General features: G+C 45.8%; 1 long non-coding RNA gene across 2 annotated transcripts in view; it reads right to left on the reverse strand.

Moving 5' to 3' along the window:
- The window catches only part of LOC132509947 (uncharacterized), a 54,862-nt gene that overhangs the window by 8,884 nt on the left and 30,075 nt on the right, over positions 1 to 15,903 (reverse strand). The window lies entirely within an intron of this gene.

A 15,903-nucleotide genomic window follows, 5' to 3' on the forward strand; every position in this document is an offset into this window, starting at 1 on the left:
AAGGGAGCAGGCACTGTGGGCTTCTGGGGATATGCTGGTGAACAAGATAATACTATGACAGAGGGCTCCTGCCCTTGGGGCATTTACATATGAGCAGCGCATCCCAGGAGCAGACAGACAACCCAGGCAGAGGATAGGTTCCCTGAAGCTGGAAACGCAGGTATGGGCTGGGCCTGTCCCTGTGAGAAAAATGAGAAGCCATAGTAGGGTCTTAAATAAGAAGTAGCATCGTCTGCTTTTTAAAAAGTAAATGAGCTTGATACTAACTGGGAGGAGAATTTGGGTAGAGCTGCCCAGAAGCAGAAACCCCCTCTCAGGAAGAGAAGCCTAAGAGATGGCGTTCTGCCAATTCATAGCTCCCATCTGACTGCTTTCAACAAAACTCCTTCAGAGAGTAAGCAGTGTTTCCTCCTGTTACTGACTGTTGGCAATTAGTGAGAAACCATCTTGCAAAGGTCCAGGTTCACTTCCTTCTGCCTTCCTAGATCTGTTCCTAGTGTCTTCTGGTGTTTTCCCTATTCCTCCTGCCTCCAGCCTATCCAGACTCCTGAGGATTACCTATGCCCACCTCAGAACTGTGGAATTCCATGCCCTGAAAAACATTTACAGTAGTTCATGCAGGTTGTTTGGGGGTGGGGCTGACATGAGCACTTTTCCTTTGTCTGGTTGATGCTGAATGTGGGAGGAGGAAGTTATTCTGTGTCCCTGCAGGTTGCTGAGGCCATTACTGAAAGTGAGAAAACTTGGGGCAACAGGTGGGGCTTGATACCTCTTAGGGAGATGAAGAGACACCAGGGCTGAGCAGAGACTGCCCCCTGAGATACGGGGAGTCCTGTCATGCGGGAAGTATGCACTTGAAGATAGCAGGAGGCCTGTGGGACTGTGGCCTCAGATAATTTTGCTCAGAGCAACAGACGGTGTAATGTTGAAAACAAGCCAGGCTTTGTCTGTGATGAGGACCTAAGGGCGGGCCTGGCCCTGATCAGCTGATTTGGCTCTTCTGGGTACAAGAGCAGCCTGAAGGGTAGGCACCGGACGGCTGAGCCTGAGTAAGGAAGAGGCAGCTGCGGGTTGCCCTGCTGAGACAAAAACTTTCATCGATGGAGCAGGCCACCTAGAGGAGAGGGTGGAAAAACGTGACCTCAAGGGGGTCAAGCTGGTGAGGATGTCAGTATGGCTCCCCTGTGGCCTCAGGAGGTCAAACAACAATAGCGACTGCCACCAGACCAGTAGTCGTAGTGGTCATAATAGTGAGACAAGCTGGGACCTGGACCCTGGGCTGCAGTGCTTACACCTGGACAAACGTCTCCTGGAGCAACAAAATACGAAGAAATTATAAGGGACTAAAAACCCTGTGCTCGCACAGTTGGGGCAAATTATGGACAACAAGGTACAAAAAGACAAAACCAAACCAAACCCAACTGCCACTTCTGAAGAGCTGGGAGCAAAAACAGGGTGTTGGGAGCAAAAGCAGGGTCCTGCGCATGCCCCCTGCACTCACCACCACCAGAGAGGGGGCAGACCAGCTAAGCCACCCCTCCAGCGTGACCCCTGGACACACCCCTACCCTCACCTCATATAAGGAACCAGCTTGCCCCCCCCCTTTATGGAGCGAGAAGGGGAACCTGTTACTTTTTCTCGCTCCCTCCTGCTGCAGCAGGGGCCCCAGTAAAGCCTTGCCTGAATTTCTTGTCTGGCCCCTATTGATTGGGGAAGGCTAAGAACCCTGTTCTGTATCAGACTTAGTGGCACCCATCGTGGGGCACTTGGCCCACGTTGTTCCAGGGAGAGGATCTGGGCACCTCCAGGACCACCGAATGCAGCTTCCCTGAGGGTGGCAAGTGGCCACCTGAATGTCTTGTGTCAGCATCACCACATTTGGTAAGTCTGCCTTCCTAGCCCCTGGGGGCCTCAGTACCCTCATTCAGGCAACGCTTTCCCCTCCCCTTTGTCCATTTCCCTCTCCTGAAATCTCTCTACTTCTCCTTTCTCTGTCCTCTCCTACTTCTGTCCTGTGGTTCCGAGAGAGTGGATGTTGGGCAGCTACAGCATCACTCCTCCCAGCTTCTGAGACCTGCTCCCTCTGGCCGGCAGTGGCTCACCTTCATGGGTGACAAGCAGAGGTGGGAGAGGCTCGCCCCACACCATGCCGACACTGGTCCAGCAGGCTCTGCTTGATGGGAGATGTATGAACGATAGAGGTTCAAACCTCATATTGTGTACTGGCTGGAAGTCCTATCGTCCCAGTATTCCCACCTTTACTACTGTCTCTCTCTCTTTTTCAGTCTTTTCTGTTCCTCCTCCCTTTACTTCTCCATTGATCCTTATACCTGCACTCCCATCCCCTTTATCCTGAAAACTTCTTGTTTGTGTCTTTAAGTTTTTGTCATTGGTGTCTTTGTTTCATGTAGTTTTGTCTGTCCAGCTGCTCCTGCAAGTCTCTGCTGAAATTGTGGGCACGATGGAGCATTTAAGCCTTGAAATACAAATACAGCCCACATTACCTGAGACTCCAGCCTTGGGTTACTTGGTGGGATTTTAAAGAGCAAAAAAGAAAAGAGAGGCGCTTGCATTTCTCTCCTCTGCCTTTGCAATGTAGCTATTCTGCCTGGGCTCTCAGGAACTACCTGATCCATCTGTAGTCCCCCAGACTGAGGGAAAAAAGAGAGGCCTTTTTAAATTCAAGCGGGAACACCATGAGGTCTCTGGTTCTGTCTGTCTTTATGTAAGAACTAACTTGTAAATGAGTTGTATTTAATTGGCTTAACAGAAAGTAAGCACTTAAATGCATTCTCAAAAATAATTTTTAAAAAACTCAACAGAATACTTTTCAGGTTCATGGGATCTGGGAAATATTCAATATTGAATTAATATCTGGTATTAAAGCTAGCTTAAGTTTGTGGGTTTAATTAATACAGACCTGTCTTTAGAGTCATCAACATTACATATAATACTTCTATTGTCCTAGGGTTACTGGAAGTGCACATTGTTATGAAATTTGTCAACAGGGAAAGTAACCTGATATGATTAAACTTTTAAGTAAATGTAACTGAGGTAAGAGCTTTTTGGTAAACTCTATAGGAATAATTATGTTTTGGAAATGTCCATCTAAAATAGTCCCCCCAAATTTTGGTAACTTGAAACTAAATTAAGCTAAATGATAGGAATGCATTGAATATCCAGGCCATTTCAAATAAGAAAAGGGAAAAACTTAACCTCTACCATAACACTGCCTGGCCTTTAAATAAGTTGGGGGGATGGAGGAAAATGGTCTGAAATGGGTCTCTAAATTATAATACCATCTTGCAATTGGATTTTTACTGTCGCAAGATGGGAAAATGAACTGAGGTTCCCTATGTTCAAGCCTTCATGATCCTTTACCAAAACCCTGCTCTGTGCAGCTCCTATAATCAAAAGCCTGCGGAATCAGAAAGCACTCCTGACATTTCAGACGATCCCCTTTTAACCTTCCCCAGCTCTCAGGGGGGAACCAAGTCTCCCCTTCTTTTCCGGAACCACCTGCCTCTCCGGAGCCACCTATTTCCCCAGATCCCTCTGACCGGTCCCAAACTCCACCTCCCTGTGTCCCTTTATACCCTCCGTTACCCCAGAAAGAAGAGACTAGTCCCTCTGGGGTAACTTTTAGTGGAACTTCCTATCACCCAGGATCACGAAAATATGCCCTCTTAGGGAAGCGGCAAACGGTGAAGCGACAATCAGAGTACATGTGCCCTTCTCTATAACCAATTTAGCCCATTGCAAACAGAGACTAGGCCGATTTTCTGAAGACCCTAGTAAGTTTGCTGGAGGGTTTCAGGCCCTAACTCTGACCTTTGATTTAACTTGGAAGGATGTCCAGATAGTCATATCCAGCTTGCCAGGGACCAACCCAAACATTTTGGTATGGGTGGGGAGACAGTCCCAAATCAGGAGCCCTGCTGGAATTGTAATTCCCAGGATGGAACAGAAACCAGGAAGCAAATGATCCAATGTGTATTAGAAGGGATGAGAAAGTATATCAAAAAGCCAATTAACTATGAAAAGGTTAAAGGAGTGACCCAAGAAGGCCAAGAAAATCCAGCTCTCTTTCAGGGACAGCTTGTGGAGGCTTTTAGAACACTTACTGATCCATCTACTCCCAAGGGCCAATCCCTACTTGGACAACTTTTTATCAGCCGGTCTGCCCCCGGCAAAAGCTCCAAACGTTACAATTAGGCACACAAACCCTGAAGCCCAACTCCTAGAGGTGGCCTTCGGGGTATTTCATAATTGAGACTAAGCTGAGGAGGAATAGAGAACTTAGTGTGAAAACAGGCAGACCAGGGCTCCTGCTAAACCAAAGGCCATAGCTGTCAGCCACGCCTTATGACCTCAGGGCAACCCAAGGGGGCCAAGGAAGTTTAACCATCCACCTGGAGACAAAACCAGCAAGGGGAAATGCTTCAAATGTAAGTCAACCGACCACTGGGCCCAAAACTGCCAAAAAGAGCCCCTGGTCCATGCCCAGTCTGCAAACGAACAGCTCATTGGAAATGGGACTGTCCCCAGTTCCGAAGGGGAAGGGAGGTTCCCGCTCCCAAGATGGCCATGCTAGACGACTGAGGAGGCCCAGGGACTCTGGCGGCTCCCTTTCATGAGACGTCTGTCTCTATCGAGTAGCCCCAGGTGGTCCTTGACATGGCAGGTAAGAAAACCAGTTTTATAATTGATACAGGAGCCACTTACTCTGTCTTGATCTCTCATGCTGGGCCTCTTTCCTCCACAAGCTGTACAGTGACTGGTGTCAATGGAAAGCCTCACACCTGTTATTTTTCTGGGCCTCTCACTTGCCAATGTGAACAGCATTTAATTTCACATGTCTTTTAAGGTGTGCCTGAGTGTCCTACCCCACTAGTGGAAAGAGACTTTCTAGGCTCCCTTGGAGCCGTATGACGATTAGGAGGCGCTGAGCAGCCCCTTTTCTTGACTCGAAGACAAACCAGCTGGAAGAACAAAGCCCTATTCCCAGCCATATTCTACACAGAGTAAACCCTGCAGTTTGGGACAAAGGAATCCCTAAGAAGGCTATAAACGTCCAACCTGTAAAAATCAGCCTTAAGCCAGAAGTCACTTATCCTCACGAGACAGTATCCCATAAAGTTGAAGGAAGAAAGGGTTTGCAACCGCTCAGAGATAAATTCCTAAAGCATGGCCTCTGAGTGCCCTGGTCTCTGTGCATTACCCCTCTTTTGCCAGTTGTTAAGCCAAATGGGGAATATCAAATGGTCCAAGACCTTAGAGCAGTAAATGATGTAGGGATCCCTATACATCCCCTTATGGCTAATCCTTATATCAGCCCAGATTCCTGGAGATGCCAAATGGTTTACTGTCCTTGACCTCAAGGATGGATTCTTTTGCATCACAGCTCATCCCTCATCTCAGTATCTGTGCCTTTGAGTGGACTAACCCCCACTCAGGCCAAATGCAACAATATACCTGGACAGTATTGCCTCAGGGGTTTCAGGACAGCCCACTTGTTTGCCCAGGCCCTAGGGAAAGAACTAAGGGAAATACACCTAAAAGAAGGGGCTGTCCTACAGTATGTAGATGACATATTAATACGCAGCTCCACCGTGGAGGCCTCAGATCAGAATACCATTGAAGTCCTTAATTTCCTTGGGGCCTGGCTGCAGGATCTCCCAGAAAAAAGCACAAATCTCAAAGCAACAAGTTAGGGCTTCCCTGGTGGCGCAGTGGTTGGGAATCTGCCTGCCAACGCAGGGGACACGGGTTCGAGCCCTGGTCTAGGAAGATCCCACATGCCGCGGAGCAACTAAGCCCGTGAGCCACAACTACTGAGCCTGCACGTCTGGAGCCTGTGCTCTGCAACGGGACAGGCCGCGACAGTGAGAGGCCCGCGCACCGCGATGAAGAGTGGCCCCCACTCGCCGCAACTGGAGAAAGCCCTCGCACAGAAACGAAGACCCAACACAGCCAAAAATAAATAAATAAATTTATAATTAAAAAAATAAAGCAACAAGTTAAATATCTGCGATATATTGGGCTTCCCTGGTGGTGCAAGTGGTTGAGAGTCCGCCTGCCAATGCAGGGGACACGGGTTCGTGCCCCGGTCTGGGAAGATCCCACATGCCGCGGAGAGGCTGGGCCCATGAGCCATGGCTGCTGAGCCTGCGCGTCTGAAGCCTGTGCTCCGCAACGGGAGAGGCCACAACAGTGAGAGGCCCGCATACCACAAAAAAAAAAAAAAGAAAAAAATCTGGGATATATTATAAACCCTGGAAGTAGACAGTTGTCTCCAGATAGAAAGCAAGCTATATTAGGCCTCAGTGCCCCAAAGACAAAGAAAAAAAGAACAAAAACTTCGTACTTTCTTAGGCATGGCAGGATTTTGCAGAATTTGAATTCCAGGATTCTGACTAATGGCTAAGCCTCTGTATGAAGCCACGAAAGGCCCAGAAACAGAAGCATTACTTTGGGGAACAAGAAAAGGCTTTTAATAATATCAAACAGGCCCAGCTGAAAATCAGGGGACAGCTCTGGGGGTCCTTGTACAAAAGCTAGGAGAAGTTCCTCAGCCTAGGCTATTTTTCCAAACACCTAGATTCCATGGCCCGAGGCTGGCCTGGCTGCCTCCAGGTGGTAACTGCCACTGCTTTATCAGTGGAAGAAGCTGACAAGCTTACCTTGGGACAGCCACTGGAAGTCCAGACCCCTCATCAAGGACAAGGGATTCTGGAGATTAAAGGCCACCATTGGTTAACTGGAGGTTGCCTTACTAAGTACTGGGCTTTACTCCTTGACTCCCCGGAGGTAACCTCAAAACGTGCCACATCCTTAACCCGGGTACACTGATGCCCACTGAAAGCCCAAAGCTAACACATTCCTGCCTCGAAAACTGTGCCCAGGTTTATGCCTGTAGGCCCTATTTAACAGACCAGGCCGTAGAAAACCCTGAGGGAGAATGGTTTACTAATGGCAGTAGTTTTGTTAAAGACGGAGTAAGGAGGGCAGATTATGCTATTGTGAGCGCTCATAGTGTTACAGAAGCAAAACCTTTGCTCCCTAACAAGCCCAGAGGGCTGAGCTAATAGCCCTAACTTGAGCCTTAACGTTAGGGAAAGAAAAAGTATAAATAGATACACAGGCTCAAAATACACCTGCCTTGTTTTACACGCCCATGATACCTGGAAAGAAAGAGGACTTTTAAATGCAAAAAATTCCCCTGTAAAATACGGGGCTGAGATTTTACATCTCACAGAAACGGTTCAAAAACCAAAACAAGGGCTTCCCTGGTGGCGCAGTGGTTGAGAGTCCGCCTGCCGATGCAGGGGACACGGGTTCGTGCCCCAGTCCGGAAGATCCCACATGCCGCGGAGCGGCAGCGCCCGTGAGCCATGGCCGCTGAGCCTGCGCGTCCAGAGCCTGTGCTCCGCAACGGGAGAGGCCACAACAGTGAGAGGCCCGTCTAGATTCCCTGGCCAAGGTGTTACTTGACAAAACAACTGACTCTCGATTATCTACTGGCAGAACAAGGAGGGGTATGTGCAATTGCCAGTACTTCTTGTTGCACATACATCAACACCTCTTCCCAGTTATAAACCAACATTGAGAAAATTCGACAAGCCACCTAGCTTCAGTGGACCATTAATCACCAATCCTTGCTATTCAACATGGGCGGGGAAATTGAAAACTGGTTCTCTAGTTTGTTCTCTTCGATCCCACAGGGTATAAAAAACTTTCTGGCAGGAGGTTTTCATTTTCTCATAATCCTTTTCAGTCATGCTGATTTATGCTATATTTCACCTAGCGCTCCATTGTCTTCGCTACTGTTGTAAACCTGTGACTAAGACTTTTCAGTCCAAGAAGGAGACCAGGGACCACTAGGTCCAGACCTTCCATTCTAAAAATAGAGAATCATGTTAAACTTTAACCCTGAGATTAACAAAAATATACACCCAAGCAGAATGGCTTCTTGGCAGGGGTGACATCACCTCCCCTGTCTGGTCAACAGTTAAGGAAGCCCTCCCAAAGTTACCCTGGTTCCTTCCCTTTCTAGGCCCTTTAATGGCTACTGGTATTCTTCTCCTTTTTAGCCCTTGTTTAACCTTTTGGTTAAGTTTGTGTCTTCTAGGCTCCAGCAATTTGAAGTAAGGCTTGTGATGGTTCAAGAAATTCAACCCATATCAGCGCAGAGTGGCCCGGGCCCCTACAGATCCTTGGAATAGTCAGAGAGCGACTTCTACACCTCTAGGGTAAGCTAGGGTCTGCGGCCCCGTCCAGCAGGAAGGAGTTTCAGAAGAAGAGATCTTTGGCTCCTTACCCCTTAAGAGTAAGGATGTAGAGTCTCTCGGGGGGAATGAGACAGGCTGGGACCTGGGACTTTTTGCTGCAGTGCTTACACCTGGACAAATATCTCCTTGAGCAACAAAATACGAAGAAACTATAAGGGACTAAAAATAACTGCATGTGGCCTTCCCTGGTGGCACAGTGGTTGAGAGTCCGCCTGCCGATGCAGGGGACACGGGTTCGTGCCCTGGTCTGGGAAGATCCCACATGCCGTGGAGTGGCTGGGCCCGTGAGCCATGGCCGCTGAGCCTGCGCATCCGGAGCCTGTGCTCCGCAACGGGAGAGGCCACAACAGTGAGAGGCCCGCGTACCGCAAAAAGAAAGAAAAAAATAATAATAATAACTGCATGCATGTGCAGCTGGGGCAAATTATGGACAAAAGATACAAAAAGACAAGAAAGAAAACAAAAAACAACCCAACTGCCACTTCTGAAGAGCTGGGAGCAAAAACAGGGCGTTGGGAGCAAAAGCAGAGTACTGCACGTGCCCCCTGCACTCACCACCACCAAATAGGTGGGCAAAACACCTAAGCCACCCCTCCGGCCTGACCCCTGGACACACCCCACCCTCACCCCACATAGAACCAGCTCGCCCCCAATCAGGGAGTGAGCAAGGGAACCTGTTACTAGTTTTCGCTGCCCCCTGCTGCAGCAGGGGCCCCAATAAAGCCTTCCCTGAATTTCTTGTCTGGCCTCTAGTCAATTTCTATTGATTAGGGAAGGCTAAGAACCCTGGTTGGTATCAATAATAACAACAGCACTGTTGTTATTGATGACGGTACAAAGGTATTTCCTTGCTTATTCTGCTCTTGAAAGCATACTGTCTGCTTCATATGTGTTAGCTCGTTCAATAGTCAAATAACCCATGACACAAGTTGTTTATTCTTGTTTATAAAGGAAACTGAGGTTCAGAGAGGCTAAGGAATTTGCTCAAGTTACATGACATGATACAACACTAAGACCATGAAAAGTTCAGGTATATTGTAATCTAGAGCAACCACTGAAAAAATTATGGAAAGAAGCATATCTAAAAAGCTAACAGATAAATTAAAATGGAACTCTTAACATTTTTAACCCAAAAAGAAGGCAAGAAAGAAGAAAGGAACAAAAAGGGGGGGAGGAACAAACAAAACAAGTAGTATGATGGTAGACCTAAAGTTCAATGATATTAATGAAAGGCAGAAATTGTCTAATGGATAAAAAAAAAGCAAGGCCAAACTATATGTTCTATAAAAATCATGCTTTTAATGTAAAGACAGATGGAAAAGTAAGTGGATGGAAAAAATATTTCACAACTAGTAAACACAAGAAGCTTGGAGGGTACTATTACTATCAGATAAAACAGACTTCAGGACAGAGTATTACTAAAGGGTAATCATAATGGGGTTAATTCGGGGAGACAAACATGTATGTGCCTAGTAACAGAGCTTCCAAATAGACAAAGCAAAAATGGACACATTTAAAAAAAAAATGGACACATTTAAAGAAAGACAATAAAAATGTAAAAAAAAAAAAAAAAAGACAAACCCACAAGCATAGTTGAAGATTTTAACATCTTCTCTCAGCAATTGATAGAATTAGACAAAAATTCAATCAAGATACATAAAATATGAACACCACTATTAACCACCTTGATCTGACATTGATAGAACATTTCACCAGGACTTCCCTGGCAGTCCAGTGGTTAACACTCCACACTCCCAGTGTATGGGACACGGGTTTGATCCCTGGTTAGGGAACTAAGATCCCACACACCACAGCCAAAAAAACAAAAAAAAATGTTTTTCACTAACAGCTGTGGAATATACATTCTTTTCAAATGCACATAGCACATTCAACAGAATAGATGTATGCTGGGCCCTACAAGTCTTGTTTAGAAGGATTGAAATCGTACAGAGTGTTGCCTGACCACAATAGAATCAAATTAGAAATCGGTAACAAGATAACCGTAGTATAAGCACCCGACTGCTGAATTTTTTTTAATTGTAATGCAGGTGCCTGGCTTAAGCTTTTGACCACTGAGGCATCCATCTGAAAGACAGGTACCCCAAATAACAGGAGACCCTACCTGTGACCACTGAGTCAGTGGGTCATACCTGGACCATATGTCCTGACCCAGACAAGTGAAATAGCACCAATGGCACCATGAAAGGGGTGATACAGTGGAGGCGTCGGGTCTCTGTGTCACCACTTGACTCACTGCTATGGCTCTTCCTCCCCTGACCCAATGGGATATATCATGGGGTCCAATCCCTGGTGCAATGTTGCTAAAAAATGAATAGACCAATATGAACATCCGAAACATCTGGTGCCAGCTTCTCCTAAGAACCCTGCAGAGGTGCACCGGCTCCTTGATAAACTCAGAACCTCCAACAAGCATCCTGTGCTGCCGCACACCAGCATGCCAGGCCCTTATGTTCCACTCCAGAGGCTGAGCAGCTGTTCCCAAAGACCCTGTGAGTACTGTGCTAGTGGAAGCAGACCCCACCCCAGCGAGGTCAGCTGGGGCACCCTGGAGAGGAGAGCAGCCGCTTACAAAGCGGGCTCACAGGGACGTCATCCACAAACATCCAGTAACAGCACGTAAGATTAAGGTAACAGGAGAGAATCACAAAGTAGGAAGAGATCAGAAACTACACCTTAACTGAAATTCAAACCTTCCTGAAAGATTTTGGGAGACAGGATCAGGATGGCAGAGGAGTAGGACAGGAAGTTCACCTTCTCCCACAGAAACGTTAAAAATACATCTACAAGTGGAACAGTTCACACAGAACATCTACTGAACACCAACAGAAGACCTCAGACTTCCAAAAGGGCAAGAAAACCTCCACATAACCAGACAAAAGGAAAAAGAAAAAGGAGTTGGGATGGGGCCAGCGCCCAAGGGAGGGAGCTGTGAAGGAGGAAAGGTTCCCACCTGCTGGGAAGCCTCCTCACTGCAGGGAGATCAGCCTGGATGGAGGGGGAGCTTTGGAGCCTAGAAGGAGAGTGCAGCAACTGGTTTGCAGAAGACAAAATGGAGAATAACCTGCACAGAAGGTCAGCACCACTGCCCTGTGCTCCCCACCCTGAGACCCCCGTCTGTTGGTGCAGGTGGGGGCTGGGTGCTGACGTTTAGGCTTCAGAGGTCAAACCCAGGGAGAGGACTGGGGTTGGCTGCCCAGGGACAGCCTGAAGAGGCTGGACTGTGGCAACTGAGGGTGTACTCAGAAGAAGCCTGGGCCCACCAGAGAGGTAAGGTACTATTACTGGGGGGCACATGAGGAGAGGCGCAGGACCACCATAAGAGCTTCTTTCCTGTGAGCCCTCCCACACAACAGGACACTGCCTACAGGAGCTTCAGGGGAGAGTGCAAGTTGATGCCACCATCGTGGGCTGCAGAGGTGGGCACAGGCCACTGCTACAAGACCCCTGATCAGGTACCAAGCACTGCCCCTGCTGTCCCCGGAGTGTGCAGACAGCAGCTGCACATACAAGACCCGTGAGCAGGCAGCAGGGCCTGCCCCCACCATCCTGGGAGTGCGCAAGGGCCACTGCACCTGCACACCCCATATCAAGAAGATAACAGCCAGCACACACTGAGGAAAGAGACAGCAAGCATCCGAACTAAAAGCAGCCCCTCGATTTCAGAAAAGATGGCAGAGTAGAAGGACTTGAGCTCACCTCCCCTCGCGAAAACACTCAAATCACAAGTAACTGCTGAACAACCATCTACAAAAAAGACTGGAACCTACCAAAAAAGATATTTTACTTTCAAAGACAAAGAGGAAGCCACAACGAGACAGTAGGAGGGGCACTTTAGCAACATAATCAAATCCCACACCCGCAGGAAGGGTGACCCGCAAACTGGAAAATATTTATATCGCAGAGGTTCTCCCACAAGAGTGAGAGTTCTGAGCCCCACAGCAGGCTCCCCAGCCTAAGGTCTGGCATCAGGAGGAGTAACCCCCAGAGCATTTGGCTTTGAAGGCCAGCAGGGCTTGAGTGTAGGAGCTCCACAGGACTAGGGGAAACAGAGACTCCACTCTTGGAGGGAGCACACAAGCTTACACATACAATGGGATCCAGCACAAATCGGTAACTCCACAGAAGGCTGGGCTGGACCTACCTAAGAGTCTTGGAGGGTCTCCTGGGGAGGGGGAGGTTGGCTGTGGCTCACAGTGGGGGCAAGGACACTGGTGGCAGAGAGGCCCCAGAGAAAACTGATTTGGCATGAGCTCTTCCAGAGGTCACCATTTTGGCATCAAGACTTGGCCCTACCCAACAGCCTACAGGCTCCAGTGCTGGAACACCTCTGCCCAAACAACCAGCAGGATAGGAACACAGCCCCACCCATCAGCAGACAGGCTGCCTAAAGCTGTTCTGAGCTCACAGCCACCTCTAAACACACCTCTTGACATGACCCTGCACATGAGATGGACAAGACCCAGTCCACCCACCAGTGAGCAGGCACCAGTACCTCCCACCAGGAAGCCTGCACAAGCCTCAGGACCAACCTCACCCACCAGGGGGCGGACTCAAGAAACAAGAGGAGCTACAATCCTGCAGTCAGAGGAAAGGAGACCACAAACACAGAAAGTTAGACAAAATGAGACTGCAGACAAATATATTCCAGACAAAGGAACAAGATAAAAACCCACAAGAACAACTAAATGAAGTGGACATAGGCAACTTACCTGAAAAAGAATTTAGAGTAATGATAGTAAAGACGATCCAAGATCTCAGAAAAAGAATGGAGACACAAGAAATGTTTAACAAAGAGCTAGAAGATTTAAGGAACACACAAACAGAAATTAACAGTACAATAACTGGAATGAAAAACACACTAGAAGGAATCAATAGCAGAATAATTGAGGCAGAAGAATTAATAAGTGAGCTGGAAGACAGAATGGTGGAAATCACTGCCATGGAACAGAATAAAGCAAAAAGAATGAAAAGAAATGAGGACAGTCTCAGAGACCTCTGGGACAATATTAAATGCACCAATATTGGCATTATAGGGGTCCCAGAAGGAGAGAGAGACAGAGGGCCTAAGAAAATATTTGAAGAGATTATAGCTGAAAACTTCCCTAACATGAGAAACGAAACATTCACTCAAGTCCAGGAAGTGCAGAGAGTCCCAGGCAGGATAAACCCAAGGAGGAACACGTCAAGACACATATTAATCAAACTGACAAAAATTAAAGACAGAGAGAAAATATTAAAAGCAACAAGGAGAAGCAACAAATAACACACAAGGCAATCCCCATAAGGTTATCAGCTGATTTTTCAGCAGAAACTCTGCAGGCCAGAAGGGAGTGGCATGATATATGAAATCATGAAAGGGAAAGGGAAAGTGATGAAAGGGAAAAACCTACAACCAAGAATACTCTACCCAGCAAGGCTCTTGTTCAGATTCGACAGAGAAATCAAAAGCTTTACAGACAGGAAAAAGCTAAGAGAATTCAGCACCACCAACGCAGCTTTACAACAAATCCTAAAGGAACTTCTCTAGGTGGAAAAGAAAAGCCCACACCTAGAAACCAGAAAATTATGCATGGGGAAGCTCACTGGCAGAGGCAAATATAAAGTAAAGGTAGTAAATCATCCACACTCAAATGTGATATTAAAACAAGCAATCATGAAAAGAGGAGAGTACAAATGCAGGATACTGGAGATTAAGAGACCAGCAACTTAAAATAATCTTGTACATATATAAACTGCTATATAAAAACTGCACAGGAACCACAAACCAAAAATCTACAATAGATTTCTACAAAAAAGAAAAAGGAATCCAAACACAATACTAAAGATAGATATCAAATCACAAGAGAAAAGAGCAAAAGAGGAATGGAAGCAAAAAGACCTTCAAAAACAAATTCAAAACAATTAACAAAATGCCAATAAGAAGATACATATTGATAATTATCTTAAACGTAAATGGATTAAATGCTCCAACCAAAAGACACAGACTGGCTGAATGGATACCAAAACAAGACCTGTATATATGCTGTCTACAAGAGACCCACTTCAGATCTAGGGACACATACAGACTGAAAGTGAGGGGATGGAAAAAAGTATTCCATGCAAAAGGAAATCAAAAGAAAGCTGGAGTAGCAATACTCATATCAGAAAAAATACACTTTAAAATAAAGACTGTCACAAGAGACACAGAAGGACACTACATAATGATCAAGGAATCAATCCAAGAAGAAGATATAATAATTGTAAACATGTATGAACCCAACATAGGAGCTCCTCAATGTATAAGGCAAATACTAACAACCATAAAAGGAGAAATCAACAGTAACACAATAATAGTGGGGGACTTTAACACCCCACTTACATCAATGGACAGATCATCCAGACAGAAAATCAACAAGGAAACATAGGCCTTAAATAACACATCAGGCCATATGGACTTAATTGATATTTACAGAACATTCCATCCGAAAGCAGCAGAATACACTTTCTTCTCAAGGGCAAATGGAACGTTCTCCAAGATAGATCACATTTTGGGACACAAATCAAGCATTCGTAAATTTAAGAAAATTGAAATAATAGCGAGCACCATTTCCAACCACAATGCTATGAGATTAGAAATCAATTACAGGAAAAAAAAAACAGTAAAAAACACAAAGACGTGGAGGCAAAACAATGTGTTACTAAACAACAAATGGATCACTGAAGAAATCAAAGAGGAAATCAGAAAATATCTAGAGACAAATGAACATAAAAACACAATGATCCAAAACCTATAGGATGCAGCAAAAGCAGTTCTAAGAGGGAAGATTATAGCAATACAATCTTACCTCAGGAAACAAGAAAAACCTCACAAAAACAACCTAAACTTACACCTAAATCAACTAGAGAAAGAAGAACAAACAAAACCCAAAGTTACTAGAAGAAAAGAAATCAAAAAGGTCAGAGCAGAAACAAATGAAATAGAGACAAAGAAAATGACAGAAAAGATCAATGAAACTAAAAGCTGGTTCTTTGAAAAGATAAACAAAATTGATAAATCTGTAGCCAGACTCATCAAGATAAAAAGGGAGAGGGCTCAAATCAATAAAATTAAAAATGAAAAAGGAAAACTTACAACGGACACCACAGAAATACAAAGGGTCATAACAGACTACTACAGATAACTATATGCCAATAAAGTGGACAACCTAGAAGAAATGGACAAATTCTTAGAAAGGTACAACCTTCCAACACTGAACCAGGAAGAAATAGAAAATATGAACTGACCAATCACAAGTACTGAAATTGAAATAGTGATTTTAAAACACCCAATAAACAAAAGTCCAGGACCAGATGGCTTCACAGGTGAATTCTATCAAACATTTAGAGAAAAGTTAACATCTATCTTCTGAAACTCTTCCAAAAAACTGCAGTGAAAGTACACTCCCAAACTCATTCTATGAGACCACCATCACCCTGATACTAAAACCAGACAAAGACACAACATAAAAAGAAAATTACAGGTCAATATCAATGATGAACATATACACAAAAATCCTCAACAAAATAGTAGCAAACCAAATCCAACAATACACTAAAAGGATAATACACCATG

This window comes from Lagenorhynchus albirostris, chromosome 19 (genome assembly GCF_949774975.1).
Source record: "Lagenorhynchus albirostris chromosome 19, mLagAlb1.1, whole genome shotgun sequence".
NCBI classification, from domain to species: Eukaryota; Metazoa; Chordata; class Mammalia; order Artiodactyla; family Delphinidae; genus Lagenorhynchus; species Lagenorhynchus albirostris.